Consider the following 12,521-nt stretch of genomic DNA (forward strand, 5'->3'; position numbering starts at 1 on the left):
TTCCTCTGCCTTTTCTAAATCCAGCTTGTACATCTGGAAGTTCTTGGTTCATGTACTGCTAAAGCTTAGCTTGAAGGATTTTGAGCATAACCTTACTAGCATTTGAAATAAGTACAACTCTGCGTTAATTTGAACATTCTTTGGCATTGCCCTTCTTTGGGATTGGAATGAATCCCAAAGACCTTTTCCATTCCCGTGGCCACTGCTGAGTTTTCCAAATTTGCTGACATATTGTATGCAGCACCTTATTTAACAGTATCATCTTTTAGGATTTTAAATAACTCAGCTGGAATTCCATCAGCTCCACTAACTCTGTTTGCAGTAATGCTTCCTAAGGCCCACTTGTGGATTGAGCTAGTTTAAATCTGGTTTTCAGCTTTTCTGTTGGCTTATCTCTTTATGTAATCTAGAAGTGAGGTTAACTCTTACTTTTTGGCTATAACTTGTTAGGTGTCCCAACTGAAAGATGGAGATGTTTTCTAAGTTACCTATTTTTGGCATCCCAGAATTCATTTTTTAAATTAGTCCAAGGAGACTGCTGAATATCTACTCAGCTTCTGGGATCCTCACATTTGTCTACAAATTTGCAGATGCCTGCAGGGGAAAATGTTACCAAATATTCAGGTTCACACATTGGTCTTCTTTTATCTTTGCTATCTTGGACTCTCAAGTCTTCAGTGCCCTGGTGATTTTTCTTTTTGTTCAATCTTGCTTTCCTAGTTGCTTTTGGTGAAGAGGTTGGCCTGAATAAGCTAATCCACCATATCCAGAAGCAAAACAAAGATCATGGATTTTGGAGTCAGACCTCTGGGATTCAAATCTCAGTTCTGTAGTTGACTTATCCTGTAATCATGAACAAGGTATTAACTTTTTTTAAGCCTCACTTTTCTCATCACTTAAAATGGTGATAGTAACAGTAGCTACCTTCTCGGGTTATTGTGATGATTTAACAAGTATATATAAAGTAGTTTATATACATATGTGTACTTTCCTACTCAGCTTCTTGTTCTGGCCTCTACTGTTTCTATAGAGAGGCCCGTTATTTTTACTATTGCTACTTTGAAGGTAATATGTCTTTTTCCCTCTGTTTTTTAAGGTTTTTCTTTGCCTTTGTCTTTTGGCAGCTTTACTCTGATATGCAGGAGGTGTGAATATGGTTTTATTTATTTATCCTGGCCGAGCTTCTTAGCGTTTCTTATATATACTTTAAAAATATACAGTATATGTCTAAGAAAAGTGCCTCGAATCCAAAAACTGCTCTATTGTTATTCACTCTTATTATTTTTACTTGACATGGTCTTCTTTCCAATCAGTGTTGTTTCCCACTGTGCTATGTGATTTACAAATCTTTGATAGGCTCCACTGGCTAGTAGATGAAGTCCAAACTCATCTTTATTTAAGTCTTTATTGAATTTGTTACAGTATTGTTTTTATGTTTTGGTTTTTTTGACCGTGAGTCATGTGGGATCTTAGCTCCCTGACCAGGGATTAAACCCATACTCCCTGTATTGGAAAGTGAATTCTTAAACCACTAGATCACCAGGGAAGCCCCAACTTGTGATATTTTTAAAACTCTGAGGCTCAAATCAATCCAGGCCAACTGCATCAGAATTTTTGAGGTGGGATACAGATATTAATCAGTATTTTTGAAAGAGCCCTGGGTGATTCCAGTGTTCAACAAATGCTGGGGGCTCTTCACCCCTTTGCTTCCCTTCCTTTGAGCAACTTTTGAGGGCCTGGAGAAGTACCTGGGACGCAATATGTTCTAGGGAGTGAGAGGAAATGGATGCAAAAAATAAGAGGGAAATAATTTATCGTGGCACCATGGTGATATGCCTGTGGGAACTCTCCACTCTTTGGAGAAACAGCAAGCACCAACTGCATGCTGCATTTTGTGGTTTGGTTTTGGGAGGGGGCAATGTTGGTGACCCCCTTTAGTCTCTGTATTGATCCTTCTCTCAGTTCACTTTCCCTCCCGAATTTGCCTCCCTCCTTTATTCAAAGAGTTCTGAAATATCTCCAAAAGAAGACTTTTGGGTTTATTTGAAGGAGGTTGCTTCTCACACATACTAAAAAAAATTTTCAAGGTGGTACTGTCTGAGGAGGGAGATAGGGTTAAGGATGGGAACTTGGGATGGCCAGAGGCACCATGTGACTTGGCAGCAAGTGAGAGAGGAGCATTGGAAAAGAGATGGGAGAGCCTCTGGAAAACTTATCAGAACACAAATTGTCACCCAGGATAACCTCTGAATGTTTAGGGAGCTACTTAGTGTGTGCCACTGATGGTCAAATTTTAGGCACCGTGGCTTTGGTGGGTAGATATTTTTTCAAGAGATAAAGGGAGAAGTCCTATTCTGTGGGCATCTGCCAGCAGTGAGGCAAGCCCTTTGTGCCACATCTGCTGATGACTTCAGGGAAGGGAAGTCCTGGGTGGAAAGGAGGAGACTGAGGGAGAGGGGGATGGGATTTAAACATTTTGGTGCTACTTAAGCTATGATGACATAGCGTGTAGGTCTTCATGAGCCAACCGTGTTTCTCCTGAGCCAATGGAATGGTAGTTTGTGAGGTGCGGAGATTCAGAATGCTTTCTTGGGCTACCTCTCTGCTTAGAGCAAGAAGAAGTGACATGAGATTTAGAATAATAATAATTGCATATAGTGCAGGGAAAGATCTTTCAGCTGTACTGATGGGAGTATAAATTGTTCAGTTTTTCTTGAGGCATGTGGGCAGCATGAATCAAAAGCCTTAAAAATGTTCCTACGATTTGACGCATCAATTCCACTCCTAGGAATATGGTTCTAAAGAAATAGTTGACAAGTGCACACAGATCTGTGTAATTGTCATTCATTTATAAACTTGTTTACAATAGTAGTGGACTTCCCCGGTGGCTCAGACAGTAAAGAATCTGCTTGCAATGCAGGTTTCCCAGGATATACACAGTTTGAATTAAACTAGGTTACCTGAGTTATAATGAATCGAGTGTAGTGACTTTTAGCTACAGTCTTAAAGTAATATATTTTAAGTATAGATTTGTGTGTTTGGGAATCTGTGCTGGGGCTTCCCTGGTGACTCAGGTGGTAAAGAATCTGTGTGTAATGAAGGAGACCCAGATTCAATCCCTGGGTCAAGAAGATCCCTTGGAGAAGGGAATGGCTACCCACCCCAGTACTCTTGGCTAGAGAATTCCATGGACAGAAGCAGGCTACAGTCCATGGGGTGGCAAAGAGTCAGACACAACTAAGCGGCTAACACTTTACAGTAGTAAACTGAAAATAGCCAAAATTTCCAGCAATTAGGCATTAAATAATAACTGGGGACATGGAATACTATGCAACTAGGAAAATGGATATTACTGCTTTGGAAAACTGTTTATGATAATCAAGCAAGAAAAGCAGATCCCAGAGCTGCATTTGCCATGACCTTGTTTCATTTGTTTTTTCTTTTTTCCTCTCAGACCATTATTTTATTAAGGATGACTTCATGCTAAGACTGTATCATGGGGGAGCCCAATTTTACACTGACTACTGCCACTCCAGTACTCTTGCCTGGAGAATCCCATGGGCAGAGAAGCCTGGTAGACTAGAGTCCATGGGATCGCAAAGAGTCGGACACGACTGAGCGATCAACCACAACCACTGCCACAGAGTAGTTTATTACTACCAATAATGTATAAATTACTTTGCATAGTGTCTGACGTATAATAGGTGTGTAGAGGTAGAAAAAGTAAATATCATTTTCAGAAAGTCTTTTTAGTTGTTAGAGACTTTAACTCTTTAGGATGATTTAGTCCTTTAGTTGAATAGTAAGTAGGATATAAAAATTGGTGGTTTGGTGGCAAAAAATCATGTAGTTGGTACAGCCTCAATTTTGAAAAACACGGAACATGTGCCTGTAAGGAAAGTCTGCAAAGATATGTTTATCTTATTAATAGTGTTTGAGTAATGTTGGATTATAAGTGATTTTTATGTCTCCCCCTTTTTTTGCTTTAATATGCCCAACTTCCTTGATAGAACTAACTGTATTTATTACTCTTTCTCTTCACTCAAAGTCCTAAAAAAGAAAAAAACCCCAGACTTTAATTACTGATATAAAGTAAAACAATAACTTGTTGGTTGGCTGAGAATTGCTAGAAATTAATAAATAGTTTGGAAATTATTTAGTAAATTCTAATTACTTAGCAAAAGTAATTAAAATATTTATAAGCGAACACCCATAAAACACCGCCAAGCAAATACATTACTCAATAAATGGTTTAATTAGTATTTCATTACCAGAAATTAATCTCAGTAACCAAACATTACTACAAATTACATGTAGGGTGGACAACTTATTTTACTGCTATTAATGATTTCAATTATGAAGTTTGTGCAAGTCTAATTCCTTCCCGCTTCTCCCGCCCTCCTCCCACTCCCACCTGGGTGAGTTCCCACACACTGGGCCTGAGTTAGGGTGCTTGGGACTTATCTGACATCTTCCACATTGTTGAAAATCCCAGGTTAACGGTTTCCCTCAGCTTATTTCCCAGCTGTCTTGCAGAAATACTCGCCCTGGGTGCCTCTTAATCAGCTGGAATCAGACTCCAGGAGCTGGTGGCCTTCTTACCACAGATATACTCTCCTCCAGAGTCTTCTAAATCACTTGGCTGCAAGGCCCGATTCCCTCCCCAGGACTGTACCAAGGCCCTCCGGCACTGGTTTGCACTCCTGGTTCAGCTCTCAGGCTGGGCCGGGCTGCTGCTAAGTCATGCCAGGAGCATCTTCATGCAGGTGAGAAAAAAGGAGTCCTTTCCACCAGATGCAGTCACACATGAAGGTGGATTTTTGCCCAAATATGTTTCTTTCTCACATTCCCATGGAACAGACTCTGGGACTTGAGATTTGCATGCAGGCATCTTCCTGGGGAGTGGTCTCAGGAACAGTCCCTGAGTGAGTGGTGAGGGAAGTAGGATTGGGTAGTAAGGACTACAGCCCCACTGGAAGCTCCTGGATTGAGGCAAGGAAGTAGGCAGGTCTTTGTCATTTCAAATGAGCAGACAGAAGAGCAGATGTCACTCTGGGGAATGAGGTGCCTCTCTTTGGCTGAGGACAAATCCTGGAGAGGGGCTCAGTTACCAACCATTACTGGGCAACACTCTCAGCAGCTGGAGGAGTGAGTGCCTGGCTCTGAAGGAGGAATATGGGCAGCACATATTGCTGGGTTTGATCCCTGGGTTAGGAAGATCCCCCGGAGAAGGGAAAGGCTACCCACTCCAGTACTCGGGCTTGGAGAATTTCATGGACTGTATGGTCCATGGAGTCGCAAAGAGTCGGACACGACCGAGCAACTATCACATTCACATTCATATACCAGCATCCACTCCAGCCCCCTTGTGTCATGGACAGCTTGAGCAACCACACATGAAGGTCCTCATGGGAGTGGCCTGAGGCCATGAGTAGAGTGAGCTTGAGTTGTCGCATTGTCTTATTTGGGTTGGGAGGAGTCTTACTTCTGGAGTTAGGATCCCTATTTAGGTACTAGCTGAGACTTACGCCAAGACCACAAGCTCCGTGAGGACAGGTCTATATCTCATCGTATCCCCAGAACTTAGCACAGTTCATGGCTCAATGAATATTTGCTAATTGAATCTAGAGTAGTAAAGACAGTCCCAAATGCATTAATATCCTGTATTACACTGATGATGGGAAATACATAGAATCTGATCCTGGAGGGGTCAGGGGAAGAAATGAATTTGAGTTGAGATTCAGGGAATGGGTAAGAGAGCCAGACAGAATAAGGTGGGAGTGGGGTACTTCCCAAGCCTCTGAAGATAGGGGTTTGCCTTGGCCACCTCTTGAAGGCTGTCTCCACCTGGGGAAACAGAAGGGACTTGAGAAATCACACTCACTGAATTTCTCTTGTTATCTGTTGGTGAAATGTATCCTTTGTTCTTATCACAGCCTTATCTAGTAGAAGACTCACATGTCAGAGAGCTTTTCCATTGTGGTTTGGCTGGGCCATGGCGGCATGAAGGTTGCCTGCACCTGGCAGGTACTTTCTGAAGTGAGAGATACAGGCCAGGATCAGGATCACAACCAGAGGTGGGGATGCAGATCCCCTGGGGCTCTCCTCCCGGGCATCAGGCATGTGGATATCATGTGTTGTGGAGGAGCTGAGACTGGAAGAGCTGGGCTGCACTGTATCTAATCTCTTCCTTCCTCCTTGTACTCATCTCCCTCCTGCCTCTGGCTTTGTTCTGCTCCGGGCCTGTCTCCAGATTCCTCACTGCCCCAGGAGCACGTTCTGCTCATTTCACCTCCACTCCTGTGCATGTGTCCTCCTCTTTCTCCAGGACTACCGCTCCACTCCACTCAGAAAACCTATCCAAAGCCCCTCCATGGAGCCCTGACCCATGACTCCAGGTTGTAGTGAACTCACCCTTTCTGCCTTTCTACAGCCCTCAGTTGTGGCTTCTTTAGAACGGAGGCTGGTTTAGAAATCCTGGGCCTGGTCCCATACCTGGTTGAGAGCAAGGAGGTGGGGAAGAGCTGGAGGTGAGCAGGAGACCTGAAGGAAGACACAGTGTTGCCTGGTTGGCACTGGGCAGTGTGAGCAGTGGCTGGATATCTGCTGGCCTCCCACCCAGGTGTGCCATGAGGGGTACCGCGGGCCTGGCTTCTGCTGTTGATAGTGGTGGCAACAAGGAAGGGAGGGAGGAAGATGGAAAGTTCCCGTTTATCATGCCTGGGACTTTGCCTGCCTTGTCCTTAATCAGTCTACAGCTAATTAGCTGCCTCCCTACCTGCCCCCACCCCGCTCCCGCCGCCGAGCTGGCAGAACACCATTAATCACCAAGGAGAAGGCTGAAGTCAGCAGGCCTCCTGCTCAGGGGAATCCTGGCTCCTTGGGTGGGCCCTTCTTGCCTGGGGCATTGAGAGGACCATGGGATGCAGGAGTTCCTTTGGTAGGAATTTGGGGCTTTTGAGAAGGTGCCATGGAGCCCTGTGCCAACTAGAATGACTGTAGGGGGACGGGTGCGGCATCTTCCTCATTGCTGGGACTTTCCAGTTTTGCTTGTGGTGACAGTGTCTTAGCCCCAGACAAATGGCTCACTTTCCCAGACTCCCTTGTAGCCAGGAAAGGCATGGGACACAACTCAGATCAATGGGACATTGAGCTGAAACCTGCTGTGGGCTCTTAGGAAGGCTTTTCCTTTCTTGGTAAAAGCATTGGATGCTGCTGGTGCTGCCCCTTCTTGCCCTTTCTCCTTTTTGCCTTGAATGCAGACTTAAAGGCTGGAGCTGAAGCAGCCTTCAGCCTCTAAGAGGGAAGGATCAAGAGAAGTGTTATGACATCACCATGAGCTGATAACCAGTGCCAGTAACTGGCCTACCTCCAGATTTCTGTCAGATGAAAATAATCTCAGTTTAGTCCACAGTTGGTTGATACTCTGTCACCTGTAGCTGAATATGCTTCTAATACAGAGGGGAACTCTGGATGGTGCAGGCTTAACTGCAGAGATATCCATGGTATCCAGAGTAATCCAGACATTCCTGGACTCACTAGCCAGTGTTCACGAGGGAGGTTATAGTACTCACATGCCACCTGCTCTGCCCTTTCCTCCTATCCTCCTATCCTTTACAGTCTCATTTTCCAATGGTTTTTAGCCACCTGTGTTATTAAGAAAGTATCTGGGTGTGACACTGATGTGCCAGTCATGTTAAACTCTGTGTAGTGGCAAAAAGTGAAGAGGAACTAAAGAGCCTCTTGATGAAAGTGAAAGAGGAGAGTGAAAAGGTTGGCTTGAAGCTCAACATTCAGAAAACGAAGATCATGGCATCTGGTCCCATTACTTCATGGGAAATAGATGGGGAAACACTGTCAGACTTTATTTTTTTGGGCTCCAAAATCACTGCAGATGCTGATTGCAGCCATGAAATTAAAAGACGCTTACTCCTTGGAAGGAAAGTTATGACCAACCTAGATAGCATATTAAAAAGCAGAGACATTACTTTGCCAACAAAGGTCCATCTAGTCAAGGCTATGGTTTTTCCCGTGGTCATGTATGGATGTGAGAGTTGGACTGTGAAGAAAGCTGATCGCCGAAGAATCGATGCTTTTGAACTGTGGTGCTGGAGAAGACTCTTGAGAGTCCCTTGGACTGCAAGGAGATCCACCAGTCCATTCTAAAGGAGATCAGTCCTGGGTGTTCATTGGAAGGACTGATGCTAAAGCAGAAACTCCAGTACTTTGGCCACCTCATGCAAAGAGTTGACTCACTGGAAAAGACCCTGATGCTGGGAAAGATTGGGGGCAGGAGGAGAAGGGGATGACAGAGAATGAGATGGCTGGATGGCATCACCAACTCGAGGGACATGAGTTTGAGTGAACTCCAGGAGTTGGTGATGGACAGGGAGGCCTGGCATGCTGTGATTCATGGAGTCTCAGAGTCGGACATGACTGAGCGACTGAACTGAACTGGAGTGCCTAGGAAGACAAAAGTAGATTTTTCTGGCAAATGAGTAGTGCCTCTTCGCTTGTTATGCAGTGCTTTGTAAAGTAGGCAAGCACATTGCTCTGGGAAAAGGCTGCAGAAAGGAATTATGTGATTTTGAGAAGGTTTTGCTGAGCTGATCACAGAGGCAGGATATTTGCATTTGGGAGGACTGAGGTCGAACCCTGACTGACCTTTCCCTTTTGAGGTTTAAGATGACTGGAGCCTTTCTGATGAATGGAATTGGGCCTCTCTGAGATCCTTTGGCAAGAAAGGATAGAAGGGGTCCCACAGGAGAACCTCGGGATCAAGAAATGGAAAATCTGGATAGGTGAACCAAGCTAACAGCAGGCTTAGGTGCTCGTTAGGGAGGCTGGTGCCCACCCAGCAGTTGACAAGGCAGATATTCCCAGGCATTCTAGTAGAGGTCGTGCTGTGGGAGCAGTGGATGCACTTAAAGAGTGTGAAATAAAAGAGCTGTAGCCTGAAGTTCGTCTGTGGAGCCCTGCTGTATCCAGGGTTGGGTAGGACTGAGCTGTGGATGTGGAGGTGGCAAACTGCGCAGGACCGGTTTTCAACAGCGACTCCTTGTGGCAGCAGGCCGGTTAGACTGTTCCGTTCTGTCTCCACCTGGCTTTTAGACATTGGACACATCCTGGTGCATGGAGTACATGGCTCCAGTTCCTGGACAGCCTGTGGAAAGTAAGGCGAGAAGGCCCCTAAGGGTAGAGGGGTATTGTAGCACAGTGGTTACGAGGATGGACTCTGGAGTCAGACTGTTTGGGTTCGAGTTCCTACTCTGCTAGTTCCCTGGCCTGACATCATGGGTTGCAGACCTGTACGGTCTCATAGGGGCCTTTCTTAAACAGGCCCTGTTCTGGGGTTAATGCTTGCTGTCTTGAAAGTCTTAATAAGTTAAAAAAAATCTATGAACCATATTTTAGTTTTTGGTTTCTTTTTTTACCCTGAGGTATAGTTGATTTACAAGGTTGTGTTAGTTTCAAGTGTATAGCAAAGTGATTCAGTTACATATATATATATATATATATATATATATATATTTGTTGTTGTTTAGTTGTTAAGTTGTTTCTGACTGGGATCTCGTGGACTCTCACCTGCTGGGTCCCTCTGTCCGTGGGATTTCCCAGGCAAGAATACTGGAGTGGGTTGCTATTTCCTATATACACGTTCTTTTTTAGGTTCTTTTCTCTTGTTTAATTGTTACAAAATACCGATTACAGTTTCTTGCGCTATACAGTAGGTCCTGTTGCTTGTCTCTTTTATATATAGTCCTGTGTATCTGTTAATCCCAAACTTCCCCCTACTTTGGCAACTATAAGTTGTTTTTTTTTTCTGTGTCTTTGAGTCTATTTCTGTTTTGTAAATAAGTTCATTTGTATCATGTTTTCAAGATTCCACATATCGTATGGTATTTGTCTTTATCTGGTTTACTTCACTTAGTGTGATAATGTATAGGTCCATCCGTATTGTGCATTGTTTCATTCTTTTTTTATATTAAATAATTTTTGAACAAGTACCCTCCTCCATTTTCATTTTGCACTTGGCCCCACTCATTGTGCAGTCAGTCCTTCTTGGCAAATGTCTTCTCTGTGCCACAATAAAATTGATTATGAAAAAATAACAATGACTGCTTATCAGAGAGTTGTTGTAAGATTAAATGAGTTATATTCATAAAGTACCTAGAACGGGATCTGACATGTAGTGAGCTCCATGTAAGTGTTAGCCGCTGTTATTGTTTCTGTTAAGTTAGGCTGATGAAGACTGCAGCAATTAATCTGCAAAGCGCAGAGACATGACTACATTTGTGTCTCCAGCTAGTGAAGCAGATCATATCAAGCATGTGGGGAAACAATGCAAGGAGAGGAAAATGTGACCCCTGGACTTACTTCTCACACAGGATGAGATGCCTCATTAAGCCCACATCCTTCTGGGCCCACAGGGCTGACAAGAGAGGGGAACATGGGGCCTGAGGAGTGTGGAGTCAAGGCCACCTTCCTGCCGCAGGGGCTGGCAGCAGAAGTGGGCATGGCTCAGAGGGGCAGGCTGGGGCACCTCCGGAAGCAGCCTGCCTCCTCCCCGCGGGGTCAGGCTGCCATCGGACTCACGCCCTGCTGTCCTTCCTCTCAGGGAAGAATGGCCCTGCCCCAGCCTTCCCTCCAGCCTGGACCCATCTTGCATTTGTAGACCCAGATCAGAGGATTGGATGCTGGGAAGGATGCTTTATTAGGATGATGATTCTAAATAAACTTTATCTCTTGGCATGTTACCTACTCACAAAAAGAGGAGAAATCGTAGGTGCCCAGCCCAGTGAATCCTCTGAATGTGAACTCACGCAGTTCAAGAAATAGGACATTCACAGAAGTCAGGAAGCTCCCAGCCATGCTCCCCGACTAGCCCCTTCCTCCTTCCGCAGTCAGCCACTAGCCAGAATATCATTTTCTAAAACCATTAGATTTTACTTTTCTAATTTTTTTACTTTGGAAAATGTAAAATCTACATTGCAAAGTGAATTGGCATAATAGAATAGGGTCACCCATATAGCCATCTAGATACACCGATTGTTAACGTTTTGCTACATATTCTCCACTTTCTCTTCCTGTCTTCCTTTCTGTGTCTTGTTTTTTCTCCCCCATCTCTACACATAAGATTTTCTGAACCATTTGAGAGTTATCTGCAGACAGCCAACATATTTCAGCATACACCCTGAGAATGAGATCATTTACATGGTGCAATTATCACAGTAAAGAAATTTAACATTGCTACAATATCATTATATAGTATACAGTTGATTTTCATATCTTCCAATTATCCCAGTGATATTATACACACACACACACACACACACGTGTGTGTGTATGTAACCCAAGCATGGATCACAATTTGCATTTAGTTGTATTTCTCTTTTGTCTTCTTTAATCTAAAACAGATTCTCTCTCTCTCTCTTTCTTTTTCATGACACTGACATTTTTGGAGAGTATAGGCAAGTTTTCTAGAATATTTCTGAGTTCAGATTATCAGATTGTTTCCTCATAATTTAAATATTCTTGGCAAGAATGCTGTAGGAATTTTATTTTATATATATATATTCTTTACAATTAATTTATTATGAATGATTGTAGCTTCAATTTATCAAGTGCCCATCATGTGATTTGGGGATTATGATGTCCATTTTACAGACCAGATGACTGAGGCAAAGAGTGGCTTAAGTATTTTTCCCAGGGTCACATGGTCAGACAGAGGAAGTACCAGGATTAGGTTTGTCTGACCCCACGCCCATGCTCATAGCCAGTTCAACCCACTGTTGGTGATGACTAATCTCACCAGAAGGAGGCTTGAAACTGCACCCTGGAGGGCAAGGACTGTGTTATGTTCTCTGCTGAATTCCAAGCTTCAGTTCAGTTCAGTTGCTCAGTCGTGTCCGACTCTTTGTGACCCCATGAATCACAGCACACCAGGCCTCCCTGTCCATCACCAACTCCCGGAGTTCACTCAAACTCATGTCCATCGAGTCGGTGATGCCATCCAGCCATCTCATTCTCTGTCGTCCCCTTCTCCTGTCCCCAATCCCTCCAAGCTCAGCCAGGGCCAAATCCAGAGTGAGGTTCCGTGATTGTTTATTGAATAAATGGATGAATGATTGTTTCATGGACAAAGATTAGCCTGGAGTCCATGGACCATTGGCATCAAAATCATGCAGAAAGTTTGTCAAATACACGTCCATGGCCACCACTATCAACCCACGAAACCTGAATCTCTGTTGGTGGGACCTGACGATCTATAGTTTTTCCCAGTATCCTGATTGAGGAAAAAGCAACTTTCAGAACAGAGTGTGCTGCATAATTCTGTATGTCTTTTTCTCTGTGGTTTAAGCTTGTGCATGCGTGCTCAGTCATGTCCAACTCTTTGTAACCCCATGGATTTTAGCCCGCCAGGCTCCTCCATCCCTAAGATTTTCCAGGCAAGAATACTAGAGTGGGTTGCCATTTCCTCCTCTAGGGGATTTTCCTGACCCAGGAATCAAACTCTCGTC

General features: G+C 44.0%; 1 pseudogene; it reads right to left on the reverse strand.

Moving 5' to 3' along the window:
- Positions 1 to 5,954: 5,954 nt before the first annotated feature.
- Positions 5,955 to 9,124, reverse strand: LOC148775963 (uncharacterized; annotated as a pseudogene).
- Positions 9,125 to 12,521: the final 3,397 nt, after the last annotated feature.

Source organism: Moschus berezovskii, chromosome 12 (genome assembly GCF_049115385.1).
Source record: "Moschus berezovskii isolate FMDL1 chromosome 12, NW_MosBer_1.0, whole genome shotgun sequence".
Classification (NCBI taxonomy): Eukaryota; Metazoa; Chordata; class Mammalia; order Artiodactyla; family Moschidae; genus Moschus; species Moschus berezovskii.